General features: G+C 36.7%; 1 non-coding gene across 1 annotated transcript; it reads right to left on the bottom strand.

Moving 5' to 3' along the window:
• Positions 1 to 3,686: 3,686 nt before the first annotated feature.
• On the bottom strand, positions 3,687 to 3,793 carry LOC141682104 (small nucleolar RNA R71). The gene has a single exon (XR_012559511.1). It is a non-coding gene; the product is annotated as a small nucleolar RNA R71 (small nucleolar RNA).
• Positions 3,794 to 13,777: the final 9,984 nt, after the last annotated feature.

Raw genomic sequence — 13,777 nt, 5'->3', positions numbered from 1 at the left:
AATTACAATTCATTAATCACCTCATTGGTTGATGGAGTTCAGAGATAATAAAGGAGTCAGAAGATTTTTCAGACTTGAAGACCAGCTTAAAATTGCCAGTAATGAAACTCTCAAGGATATGCAATCTAAGTTGGACATCAGTGAAGAAGATGAAGCTGAATTCTACAGACAACTCCAACTCCAACTCCAAGTAGAAATCTAGTGTTTGTAGCCTCAACGGATAAGACCATTCTGGCTATCGGTTGATGAAGTAGCTTTACTTAGAAATAAGTTTAGTATTGTAGCACATTTCAGTTTCTGTATTTAAGTTATAATTCTTAGATGATTGTGAGAAATTATAAGTCATGTTGACTACTAGTGGATATGCAAATAGGAGGGCTAATTGTAAATATTTCATGCCTTGTAATTTTGTATAAGTGAAGTAGTATCAACTGATAAATTAAAGGCCTTCAACGGATGAGAAATAAAGCTTCAACGGATGTCTCTAAAGCTTCAACGGATAACATCCATCAACGGATGAGTGCATCAACAGATAAAGCTTCAACTGTTAATGCATCAACGGATAAAGCCATCAACGGATTAAAGCTTCAACGGATGCTCAGTTCAATAGCAGTTGACAGTGACAATTCATAAGCTGATAGAGGCACATGGGTTGACAGAGACAATTGGAATGTGGTAGCCTCTTGGAGGAATCAAGAAAATGCAGCATTTCTATTCTGGTGCAAACAAGGAAGTATTCAAAGATTCACAGATTATCCTAGATTGCATTGGATAGAGAAATGAAGAAGAAACATGTGAAGAATCTTTTTAATTGTATTTGTACTTTTGTCTTCACTTGTAAACTTGGTGATATATAAACCAAGTTGCAGCTAGTAATTAGAGTGTGAATTTTCCAGAGCTGTTTAGAAAAACATAGAGAGAAAATCATCTAGTTTGTACTAGGACGCAGCTGTGATCAATTCTTTTGAATCACAGATTTTCTGAAATACACATCTCTGGTGGAACAACAAATCCACCAGAAAAGTTTTTAAAGCCTTTGTGTTCTTTACATTTATGTTTTGAATATATATCTGTCTGCACCTGCCCAAAGCAATTCATACACAATTGTTCATCAAAATACTTAGCCTTTGAAACTGCTCAAAACTTGAAAAAGTTTTGAGATTTACATTCAACCCCCCTTCTATAAATCTCATTGTTAGTTCCTTGGGAATAAGACACATGGGTAGAGTTTATGCATTCAAAGGATGAAACTCCACACATCATTATTGAACACATCAAGAAAATTGAGAAGCATGCTTAAGATCAAAACTGTGTAAAGAGATTAATGAGTGACAATGGCATAGAATTCAGGAATGCAAATTTAAATGAATTCTACAAAGACAAGGATATTGTTCAAGAGTTCTCAGCTGCAAGAACACCTTAGAAAAATGGAGTAGCTGAAAGAAAGAATAGAACTCTAGTTGAAGCTGCTAGAAAATGCTTCAAGATGCCAATTTGCCAATAAGTTTTTGGGAAGAAGCTGTAAAGATTACATGCTACACTCAAAATAAATATCTCATCAACAAAAATATTGGCAAGCCACCCTACTCAATTTTATCAAAAAAGAAGCCTAATGTGAAACATCTGCATGTATTTAGAAGAAAGTGTTTGATAAGTGGATTTTATATCTACTTGGAACGCTTTATTCCAAGCTTAAGTCGGTGTTTTGGACTCAAGTTATTGGTATTTTTGATGTGTTTTTGTGTTTTTGTGTTTTACATTTTTAGGCATTAGTTGGATGATTAAAGGAGCTTTAAATTGAAATATACTGAAAAGAGGTCAGGTTTTGAAGCCAAGGCCATGTCCAAGTTGTAGAGCATTTCAAGAGCTTCGCATGGACTACTGGATCATTGAATTCTGATAAGCGGACTCAATTTACAAGCAAAACAAGAAATTTGAGCAAAAAATCACTAGCACGGCGCACTCGCGCGCAAGGCGGGGAGGCCGCGCCATACTTCCAGAAACAGCGCACGCCCGTGTTGATATGGGGCGGCCGCGCGGGTCTGTTCATCAAGATTCCTGTTTCGAGTCCGTTTTGGAGATTTTGAAGCTCAGTTCGATCCCGAAGCCTATATATACCCTAAATAAGATGTTTTTCATATAGAAAAAGAAGGAGATAGCAACAAGAAGACCTAATAGCACAATACAATGAAGGAGAAGAAGATCTTGTTCTTACTTGTGATTCTTTGCTTAAGTCGTAATCTTGGATGCTTGTTTTCTTTGTTGTTTGAACCTAATACTCTTGTTAATGTATTTTGTTATTATTATTCAGATACTTCAAACCTAGTCTATCTTAGTTTATTTACCATGCTTTCATTGGAACCCATGGTGACGATGAGTTCGGTTATGAACTAACTGTTGTCATGGGGTTCTAACAGATTTACTTATGGAGTTCTATAGTTAATTATTTAAATACCTAAGTGTGTGGTGATTGTATGATATTCTAGTATTGGTTGTGCGTATTAGTCTTATATGCGGCGCAAACTTATAAGATCGTTTGTTAATCTCTATTGAAGCGACAGTGAATATAGAGATTTAGAACTTGCCATGCTAGCATAGGTTCATGTATTTATTATGCATGATTCGTAGGTAATTTTAACCATCTTACTTGCCCTATGTAATCACGATAGAAAACTTATTCATTAAACCTTTATGTTATCAAATTCTATAGTCATATAGGGTCTCAATATAATTGGTGTCTATTCAGCTTCTATCTCTTTTGTGGATGTCTGATAGTAGGGTATTCGTACAACGAAAGTTGGCATTTACTAGTTTCATGTTATCTAATTAGTTGTCATCACCATTGCATGCTAAGGTGAAGTACAATGACTTTGAATGAAGTATTTAATGAAGTTAGAATCCCATGTTTGTCTCATATATAGTTAATTCAATCACTTTTATTTTTAGTTAATTGCATGTTAGTTTAATCTTAGTTATAAACATCTCAACTTGTTATTTTCTTAGCATTGAGCGATAACCATACCATTGTTGCATAGGTGCATAATCTTAAGTTAACTAAAAAGAGTCTCTCTGGGTAGAATCTGATTTATATTTTATACTACTAGCAAACGCGTATACTTGTGTGTAATTTTAGGGCGTGTTTTCTCCCTAACAAGTTTTTGGCGCCGCTGCTGGGGACTCGATATTAATTTTTAGTTTATGTGCTTGACATCAGTGGTCGTTAAAGTTCACTGACTCAAATTTTTTTACTTTCCCGGTATACTTATTTGTGTTTCAAGTACTCTAGTTTTATTGCAATGGGAGAACCAGCAGCAAATACGAAAGCTTTGATGGATTATTCTCAACCAAAGATCAATGACATTCAATCTAGCATTGTCAGGCCATCTATCGCAGCTAATACCTTTAAGATCAAGCCTGGCACAATTAAGATGGTCCAAAATTCAATCCAGTTTGGGGGTTCTCCAACAGAAGATCCCAACATGCATATTAGGGACTTCATCGAGATCTGCGACACTTTCAAATTCAAAAATGTTTTTGAAGATGCTGTGAAGCTGAGGATTTTACCTTTTTCTTTGAGGGATAAAGCTAACTGTTGGTTACATTCTCTACTCGCAGATTCTATCACTACTTGGAAAGATCTTGCGCTGAAGTTTCTTACTAAATTCTTCCCTATGGCAAAGACAGTTGCAATCAGGAATGCCCTTACTCAATTTGCACAACAATCGAGATAATCTTTATGTGAAGCTTGGGAGCGCTACAAGGAGATGCTTAAGTAGTGTCCTCATCATGGAATTCCTGACTAGATGATCATCAATTGCTTTTATAATGGTTTGGGGGCACAATCCAGACCTATGCTCGATGCAGTATCAGGTGGAGCCTTATGTGTGGCGCCCTCCAAACCCGGGTCAGAAGTTTGGGGTCCACACACACACACACATCTTATTTATAACCTGTTTATAACAATAATAAAGATAACAATAATATGCAGTGACCCTATTTACCAACTATCACGGATCGCAACAGGTTAAAGTATGCACACAAGCCACACATCTACTTATATTACATATCATTCAAATCCCAACCATTCAAACTCAAACTGAGTATTAAACTGAGAATAACTAGCTCAGTAGGTCACAATGACAAAACTGAGAATAATGATCATCAGGTGAACATGATTATGATATCAAGTGAACAATGGATTATGATTTCGAATTGGATATTATACTTTTAATTTAAAAAACCAAGGTTAGGCTGCTGATCAGTCACGCACTAACCCCGAGCAAGGCACACAGCATTGCTCTAACTACTGGATCCAAGGCACACATTGGCCTAACTTGACCATTATATGGTCTGACCACGAATCTGGTCCACAATTTTATAAAAACAATCCAATTCTAACATAATAACAGAATAAGCAATAATAAACAATAATCAGAATCATTAACAACAATGAGTGTTTAACAATGAAAGGGTTTCAATCCTTGTAAGGATCAATAAGATAATTTAAAAGCTTGGATGCTGGTATTGAAAGAATTGGATAACAAAGGAATCAACATTTCAGGGTTTCAAAGATTTGGGCTTTCAAAGCATAGGATACAATGTTTGAGTATATAATTAATTCAGTTTAGTGTTTCGGATTTTGTTTGCATGTATCTGTGGAGTAGTATCGTATACTTGAGGTTCGTGTTTGGGTATACAACAATCAATGGTCTAGAAAGAATAAGGTTCATGGCTCAAGATCAATAACTGGAATCAGGGTTTAGGTTTCTGTGCTTCAAAGCACTTGCAATATCACAGGATTATCAAGTACTATAATATCTCGAGAAAGTTCAGAACACTTGCCTGATATTAGCTTACTATTCTGCACTCGCTTCCAATCACAATCGTCTTATTCCTTAACTACCTGTTTCCCTTTCCTACGCCTTGCCTCTTTTGCTCACATATCATAAACATCTATCAATAATCGTCTCATAGAGTTCTATTCAACACATAATTTTATTTACCCTTCGTTTTACCCAAATCCGATTAACAGATTGAAAGTTATGCAATAATCAAGTAAATACCGAATATATAGACTGATAGTCAATCAACAAGTCACATATAGCACATAATACATCACGTAATCAATGAGATATTATTTATAAAGAAGTCTCGGGTCATAAATAGGCTTTCGGGTATTTAAAATGATTTTTAAAACATTTTTCGGAATTAAAAGTGGGCGTTAGATCAATTTCGGGTTAATAAACAGGGTTCGATTGGCCAATTCTGGCTCCGAAACAATTTTATAATAATTATCGAGCCTTGAAAATAATTTCGAATAATAATTTAAAGCTCGAAACTATTTTTTGAAATTTGTAAATCATTTTTAAATAATTAAATCTAATTAAATAATTAACTAAAATCAATTAATAATTAATTAAATCAATTAATCAATTAATTTTCAAATTAATTGACCAATTAATCAATTAAAATTAACTGAAATTAATTAACTAATTAATTCAAATTTATTTTTGAATTAAAAATAATTTTCGGAATTAAAATACTAATTTTTAGAATTTTCAGAAATTAAAAATGAATTTTTATAATAAAAATAAATAGGAAATATGATTTTTAAACATTTTTAAAACAGGAATCCTAAATTTGCAAAATCTGGAAACTTCAGGGACCAAACTGCATCGTTTTCAAAATTATAGGTACTAAACTGTAATTTTCCAGCCCCGTCGCCGGAAAATACAGGGGTGGCCGGAGAACACGTTCCCGGCATCCTCACCCCACCAACACCTCCAGATCACATTTATAATTCACCAGGAACTTAACCATACCAACAAATCATTCTAATCATCCCTGAATTGGCCGGAATTTGGCCGTGAAGTTTTTCAGTTTCCGGCGAACTTCGGAAAATTTCAAAAGACAACTCCCTTCTCTACAGACCTCGGTGATTCATGAAACTTATACGACTAGATTGCAAATTTCATAAAGAACACAATCCACTATATCACAACATCAATCTATTCCAGAATAAGAAACCCCCAAATTTCAATTAAAAACATTCATACGGGTTATAAACCCTAATTTTAAAATTCGAAAATCAAACTCAAATTTGAACATGTTATTGATCTCCAAATCAGACGTATAATATATCAAAATCATCAGGAAAACAAGCTCTACAACATGCAGTCATCAAATCATACAAACAATCATCCGAACAAAAATTCATATTTTTAATAAATTTAATTCGAAAATAAATAAATTTCCAGAAAATAAACCTTTGATTCTGCAGTGAAACAAAGCTCAGAATCTGATAGAACACTTCAAATCCTTCGTTTTGGTTACTCAAGCTTTGAAAACAGAGATTGGTAACACCTTCGTTTTGCTGTTTGATTCTTAGAACAGTTTATGTAATTAGGGTGTTTCTCTGAAAATTATAAAATTAACTATCTGCAAATGATTTTGATACGAAATAAAATACGGTAAAAGGCTATTTATAATTACGGAAAATTAGTATCCCGTTGGATCATTCTGGATATAAAACGGTACGTTTATTTATAAAAACTGATCCAAACGGTATCGGTTTTCGGGATAATTATCCAAATCAGTACAATTTGTACTGCGGTCTTGGTCTCAGCGCCTGGTTACACGTACTACGAAGTGATAATTAGGATAGTTTAATAAAAAGCTCCCGTTTATCGAAAATACGGGTTTTATTGATTTATCGAAACGAATATTGTATCAAAAATGTTGCGCCGGGACCCGCGCAGAACAAACCGTACGCCGGATCGAAAAAGTCAAAACATGGAATATGCTCGGAATATTACAATTAGGTTAGGAAGAAGTTCTCGGAAGAGTTTCGGGTTCCAAAAACGTAACAACGGTTGACGTCAGTTGGTTCCCGTTTTTATAAAATAGATTTTAAATACTCGGAAAAAGATTTTATAAATTTCATATGATCCTTATAAATCCATAAATCAACATCAATATAATTAGGAAGATATGACAATTATCTATGTTTTATTTTGGACATATAAAAATTAAAATACTCAATTAATATTATTTTTGAATATCCAAGTACAGATAACATTTAACAATTAACTCACAGAATAGATATTGAACACACATAATAATTATTTAATAGCAAAATAATTACACGATATATCCCGGATATTACATCCTTCCCCCCTTAAAAGGATTCTGTCCTCAGAATCTCCTAAGAAAAAAAATGAGGGTACTTTTCTCTCATATCACTTTCTAATTCCCAGGTTGACTCTTCAACCTTTGGGTTTCTCCATAATACTCTTATTAACTTTACCACTTTATTTCTCAATACTTTCTCTCTCTCCTCTAAAATCTCTATCGGACTCTCAACATAAGACAAATCTTCCTGAAGCTCTATTGGCTCATATTCTATTACATGCCTGGAGTCTGGATTATATTTCTTGAGCATCGATACGTGAAAAATATTGTGAATATGCTCCATATGCGGTGGTAATGCCAACTCGTAAGCTACTTTGCCAACACGCTTTAGGATCTTAAAAGGTCCGACATATCTTGGACTCAGCTTTCCTTTCTTTCCAAACCTCATTAGTCCTTTTCACGGTGATACTTTCAGTAATACCAAGCATCCTTCTTCAAATTCCATGTCTTTCCTTGACTGATCTGCATATTTCCTCTGACGATCTTGTGTGGCTATCAATCTCTTTTAGATAATTTCAACAATTTCCTTTGTCTGCTGCACCAATTCAGGTCCGAGTATTTTGTGTTCTCCTACTTCATCCCAATATACTGGAGATCTACATTTGCGTCCATAAAGGGCTTCATAGGGTGGCATTCCAATGTTGGCGTGATAGCTGTTGTTATAAGCAAACTCTACCAGGGGTAAATGCTCGTCCCAACTTCCTTTGAAATCAATAGCACAAACACGTAACATGTCCTCGATTGTCTGGATCATTCTTTCACTTTGGTCGTCCGTCTGCGGGTGATAGGCCGTACTCATATTCAATTTTGTTCCTAAACATTCTTGAAAACTCTTCCAAAATCTTGAATTAAATCTTGGATCTCGATCAGATACAATAGACACTGGAACTCCATGACGAACTACAATTTCCTTTAGGTACATATGGACTAACTTGTCGAGCGAAAATTTTTCATTTATAGGCAGAAAATGAGCTGACTTGGTAAGTCTATCCACTATAACCCAAATGGCATCATGATTAGCCCTTGTCCTTGGTAATCCAACTATAAAATCCATGGCAATGTGTTCCCATTTCCATTCTGGAATCTCCAATGGTTGTAGCAATCCACTTGGTCTCTGATGCTCTGCTTTAACTCTCTGACAGGTATAACATTTGCTAATCCATTCCGCAATTTCCCTCTTCATGTCTGACCACCAATAATTCTTCTTTAAATCTCTATACATCTTGGTACTTCCTGGATGGATGGAATACCTTGAATTATGTGCCTCCTGTAGAATTTCATTCTTTAACTTTGTCACCGGTGGAATCCAAATTCTAGATGAAAACCTCAAAATACCTTGGTCATCTTTCTGCGTGCATAACTCTTCCCCTACCAAACGATTTATATCTTGATCCATTACATCTTCCTGACATTTTTTTATTTTCTCTAATAATTCCGGTTGGAAAAACATACTGTACACTTTTACTTCCTCAGGCTTGCAAACTCTAATCTCCAATTCCAATTTCTGAAATTCCTTATATATGTCTTCAAGTACTGATAACACACTTAACCTTTCCTTCCGACTCAATGCGTCTGCTACCACGTTCGCTTTACCGGGATGATAATTAATCGAGCAATCATAATCCTTGATCAACTCTAACTATCTCCTTTGCCTCATATTAAGTTCCTTCTGGGTAAATATATACTTTAAGCTTTTGTGATCCGTGAAAATCTCGCACTTTTCTCCATACAAATAATGTCTCCAAATCTTCAAAGCGAAAACTATGGTTGCTAGCTCCAAATCATGAGTAGGATACTTCTGTTCATGTGGTTTCAATTTCCTTGACGTATACGCAATCACCTTTTTGTGCTGCATTAGAACACATCCTAATCCTTTGTGAGAAGCATCACTATAAATTACGAAATTCCCTTGATCGTAAGGAAGTGACAAAACAGGTGCCGTGATCAATCGTCGCTTCAACTCCTGAAAATTTTCCTCGCATTTGTTGTTCCATATAAACTTCTCATTCTTTCATGTAAGCTTTGTTAATGGTGTGGCAATCCTCGAGAAATTTTGAACAAATTGACGATAATATCCCGCCAATCCTAAGAAACTTCTTACCTCGATGGGTGTTTTCGGTCTCTCCCAATTCGTAATTGCCTCGATCTTTGCCGGGTCCACTTTGATCCCTTTATTACTAACTATGTGCCCTAAGAACTGAACTTCCTGTAGCCAAAACTCACACTTCGAGAATTTAGCATATAACTTCTTTTTCCTTAAAATCTCCAAAGCCGTTCTCACATGTTCCGCATGATCCTCATCCGTCTTTGAATAGATTAAAATATCATCTATAAACACAATAACAAACTTATCCAAATACTCCTTGAAAATTCTGTTCATCAGGTCCATAAACGCTGCCGGGGCATTGGTCAATCCGAAAGACATCACTAAAAACTCGTAATGTACATACCTTGTTCTGAAAGCTGTCTTTGGTATATCTTCTGACTTTATCTTTAGTTGATGATATCCTGATCTTAAATCAATTTTGGAGAAATACTTGGCTCCCTTCAACTGGTCGAACAGATCATCAATTCTGGGTAACGGATACTTGTTCTTGATCGTAAGCTTGTTGAGCTCCCTGTAGTCAATACACAGTCTCATGCTTCCATCTTTCTTCTTAACAAATAATACCGGGGCTCCCCACGGGGATACACTGGGTCTGATTACTCCTTTTTCTAACAGCTCTTGCAATTGCTTCGCTAGCTCTTTCATCTCAACAGGAGCCATTCTGTACGGGGCCTTGGATACTGGTTCTGTTCCAGGTGCTAAGTCGATCGCAAATTCAATTTCTCTATCTAGAGGAAGTCCTGGTAACTCGTCAGGAAATACGTCTGGAAATTCATTCACAACTGGAATATCTTCAAGTTTTGTTGGTTCTTGACTTCTGTCAATCACATATGCCATGAAATGCTCACATCCTTGTCATAGTAATTTATTGGCTTGAATCATCGTTAAGAACTTCTTTACTTGTTTTTGACCCTTGAACGTTACTATCCTTTCGTCTGGCGTTTTTACCATTACCTTTTTATTTCGACAATCTATCTGGGTATCATGCCTAGATAACCAATCCATCCCTAATATAACGTCAAATTCTCCTAACTTAAATAGTATCAAATCTACACAAAACTTACTACCAGAAATCTCAAACTCACAATTCCCACAAACTTGATTCACAGTTACACGCTCTTGGTTTGCTAATTCCACAGTCATTATTTCATTTAAATACTCTACTGGACAAGTTAACTTGCTAACAAAATCTTATGAAGCAAACGATCGAGTTGCTCCCGAATCTATTAACACTTTGGCACATAAAGAATTCACATTGAGCGTACCTGCCATGACATTTGTATCCTGGATAGCATCCTTCATTGACATGTTGAAAACTCTAGCCCTTGGAGTCTCATTCACTGTTGGGGTAGATCCCATAATCCTCAATGTATTACTGACTGGGGCTGGTGTCTTGCAATCCCTGGCCATATGTCCTGGCTTTCCACATTTGAAGCACGTAAATCCAATGGCTGGAACCTTCACTGCTGGATTCCGGATAGGTTGATCCTTATTTGCTGGCTCTCTTGCTGGCTGATTTCGGCACTCCCTCGAATAGTGCCCTTTCTGATTACATTTGAAACATACCACGTTCAACTTGTTACAAACTCCCCCATGCTTCTTTCCACAAACTTGACAATCTGGTAAAGTTAATCTCAACTGATTCGGCTGATTCACATTAGCTGGATGGTTCCTCTGGCCTCCGTCTCCTGCATTTTGTCTCCTGAAATTAAAATTTCTCCCTGGCTGAAACTTGCCCTTCTTAAAATTTGGAAACTTCCCTGGTTGTGACCGACCCTCACTTCCCTCAACTTTCCTTTTCTTGCTTTCCTTTTCCTTCTGGAACATCTCACTCTCTGTCTCTGCGATCATAGCCTTCTGTACTACTCCTGCATAGGTATCCAATTCAAAAATGGCTACCTTCCCTCTGATCCATGGTTTCAAACCTTACTAAAATCTTTTAGCTATCTTCCTGTCAGTATCCACATACGACGGTACATACCTTGACAATTCCTCAAACTTACCCTCATAATCTGTTACCGACATGTTCCCTTGCTTTAATTCTAAAAACTTCAGCTCCATTTGATCCTGAACAAACTGAGGAAAATATTTTTCTAAAAACAATTCCTTGAACCTTTCCCAAGTAATAACATATGTGCCTTTCAATGTCTTCACCATTTCCCACCGATAGGTGGCTTCATTCTTCAGATAGTAACTTGCAAACTCAACCTTCTGTTCCTCCTTTACTTTCACTAGGGCAAATGCCTTCTCTATTTCCTTTAACCACACATTTGCTTCAATTGGCTCTAAGGAACCCTTGAATTCTGGTGGGTTTACTTCCTGAAAAGTTTTAAAAGTTACCTGGGGGTTGGTCTGTCTTTGTTGTTGTTGTGCCAGGTGAACTGTTTGTTGGGCCAAGATTTGAAGAATCTGGGCTATTGCTGGGTCTATGGTTCCTAGGTTCACATTTGGGTTCGTATCATCTTGGTTGTTATTGTTGTTGGTTTCTTCATTCTGGGTGTTGGTGCAGGTATTTCTTCTGGGAGGCATTTTCTGTAAAGAATCAAACAACTTATTCAGCTTTTGAATCAAATCTTTGTATAAAAGAAAAGTTTTGTAAAACAGAGGTATCTCTTTTTGAAAACAGTTGTAACTAAGTAAATTGCATGCTTCTTTACAGAATATAAATAGTCATGGAAAATAGGGTACATGGCATCACAGGGTATAACTGGTGCAATAAATAAGGTAAAGTAAAACAGATGTGATAAAGTAAATGACAGTGCTGGAAAGGAAAAAGATACTGATATATATAGATCAAAAGTTTTAGGTAGTACAAGCGTAAAGACGCTTCGGAAGTAAAAGCAAAAAGGGTACAACAACCTACTCACTAGTCAGCATAGCTAGTCTATAAATATAACTCAAAAGTCTACTGATACACACTACACACTACTGTACATACTACATAACCATAACAACACTGCTCATCATCTCCCTCTCTGAATCTCTGACTCAGCTCCAAGAAAACTCTGGTCCTGTCAGCCTCTCAAAGTCCTCCATCACCTCAGTAGCCCAACCCATCAGTGCATCAGGGCCTCTGCCAGGTAGTGTAGCTCCATGTAGCCTAGCCTCAAGAACCCTCCGTGTCACATGAATCTCCTCTCGAAGCTCCCTCACACCACTATCAACATCTGTAGTCCTAATAATATGTTGTAGCTCTCTGATCTGGGCCAACAAGGAATCACGCTCCAATAGAAGAGCCTCATACCGGTAATAAGGAACTGGGGGCAATGTAGTTGGAATGGGGCACTCACAACTGAATGCCCAGTGGAATCCGAATCAGCTGGTGGGGGTCCTCTGATAGGTGGCCTCATGCTTGGAGGTGGAATAGCCTGCAGTGGTACGGGCTGCAACACAGGTGGAGGTAGTATAGCCAGCACTGGTGGAACAACAGTACGTGGATCCAAAGACGGCACTCCAACTGAAGGCTCTGAGTGATCAGCTGATACGGGAATAAAAGAGTCGGCCATCGCTGCTATCTGAAATCATATCGCAATATAAGAATCTCAACCCATAACGCGGATTACACTAATACCTGATATACCGAAGCACTCAACATCTCGACGTTCCATCTTTCTATTCCATACTTCTAATCCTAACCCTCTACCCATTCCCGTCAACCTAGGCTTGTGTCAGTGACTTATAACCTGTAGCTCTGATACCAAATCTGTGGCACCCTCCAAACCCGGGTCAGAAGTTTGGGGTCCACACACACACACACACATCTTATTTATAACCTGCTTATAACAATAATAAAGATAACAATAATATGCAGTGACCCTATTTACCAACTACCACGGATCGCAACAGGTTAAACTATGCACACAAGCCACACATCTACTTATATTACATATCATTTAAATCCCAACCATTCAAACTCAAACTGAGTATTAAACTTTATTACAAACTTTTACAGACTTAAATTATTCCAAAAGAAGCCTACTAGCTAAGCTTTCTCAACCTAAACCCCTAGCTCTCGCGCTGGACTGGGGATCCTCGTTACCAACTGGTTCCTTTTTAGCTGGAAAGAATATAAACAACATCGCATAAATGAGCTAACTAGCTCAGCAAGTCACAATGACAAAACTGAGAATAATGATCATCAGGTGAACATGATTATGATATTAAGTGAACAATGGATTATGATTTAGAATTGGATATTATACTTTTAATTTAAAAACCAAGGTTAGGCTGCTAATCAGTCACGCACTAACCCCGAGCAAGGCACACAACATTGCTCTAACTACTGGATCCAAGGCATACATTGGCCTAACTTGACCATTATATGGTCTGACCACGAATCTGGTCCACAATTTTATAAAAACAATCCAATTCTAACATAATAACATAATAAGCAATAATAAACAATAATTAGAATCATTAACAACAATGAGTGTTTAACAATGAAAGGGTTTCAATCCTTGTAAGGATCAATAAGATAAT

The sequence above is a fragment of the Apium graveolens genome, chromosome 1, assembly GCF_009905375.1.
Source record: "Apium graveolens cultivar Ventura chromosome 1, ASM990537v1, whole genome shotgun sequence".
Lineage (NCBI taxonomy): Eukaryota > Viridiplantae > Streptophyta > Magnoliopsida > Apiales > Apiaceae > Apium > Apium graveolens.
The sequence above is the reverse complement of the archived record's forward strand: the minus strand, read 5'-3'. Positions and strand labels throughout refer to the sequence as shown.